Below are 1,123 nucleotides of genomic sequence, written 5' to 3'. Positions count from 1 at the left end.
TCCTTCTGTCGTACTTTACAATGGGAATGCAAAATTCAAGGTTTAAATTTGGTCATTTTGCTGGTTCTTGGAAGACAAATACCAAACAATAATCAGGTATAAACAATAATGATAATTCTGTTATCATATGTGCGGAAAGGTTTCTCTGAAGTACAATTCTCCATCACTTATCGGAAGGTGATAATACAGCAAAGCGACATCAAACCTCGTGACCCAACAGTACAGAGATGGAGAAAAACATCACTAAGACATTTCAAATGCACGGAAAATGACTCTACTTTGCTTACAACATCAAACCAATTTTAATACTTTGGAAACATCAACTATGACGTGTGACAATGTGCTACAAATAACATGGTCTGTCACATTGCTTTGTATAGTTTTAGATATTTTCCATAGGGTGAATGGGTGATTTTTAGAAGTAACGGGGCTCAGAGTCAGAGGTAGTCTGTGCCACGCTCCAGTTCAGATGGTGGCGGCAATGCACGTACAGCTGTATGCTAACGGCGATAAAAATGCATATGAAGAACGAGGAGGAAGAATCAAGACACTAATTAGTAGTGATTCAGTATCAACAGCAACAAGCATTAAAACAGGAGCATCAAAAAAATCACCAAAATTTTGTAATAAATATAATAGAGTGCAGGAAATGTGTCATGAAGTGTTGCATTGTGTTTCTGTGGAGCCCAGCTCACATGGGGGTCTTGGGGAATGAGAGGGCAGATAAGGTAGCAAAGGGAGCAGGTAAGGGGAGCACAGTTGAAAGAGGAATTAAATGATCAAAGTCAGAGGGTAAGAGTAATGTGTAAGAAAAAGCAAATGAGCAGTGAAACAGAAATGGGAAGCAGCTGTCAAGGGGAGGCATATTTTTTCAATACAAAGGAGGGTTAACTCACTGAGGAGATGGGGAAATAACAGCAAAGAGCTGATTATAATGAGAAGGTTAAGAATCGGGCCCAACTCAAACAGTACATCATGAGTGGGCTATGTGCGCGACAACACAACATGCTTTTAATATGCAGGCAGTATAGTGAGGAAAGGAAGGTGATGATGAGGATGGACTGAGGAAGATGAGAATGGTGGATGGGGATGAGAAGAGCATTTTGACCTGGATAGAGGCGGG

This window comes from Takifugu rubripes, chromosome 3 (assembly GCF_901000725.2).
Source record: "Takifugu rubripes chromosome 3, fTakRub1.2, whole genome shotgun sequence".
Lineage (NCBI taxonomy): Eukaryota > Metazoa > Chordata > Actinopteri > Tetraodontiformes > Tetraodontidae > Takifugu > Takifugu rubripes.
The sequence above is the reverse complement of the archived record's forward strand: the minus strand, read 5'-3'. Positions refer to the sequence as shown.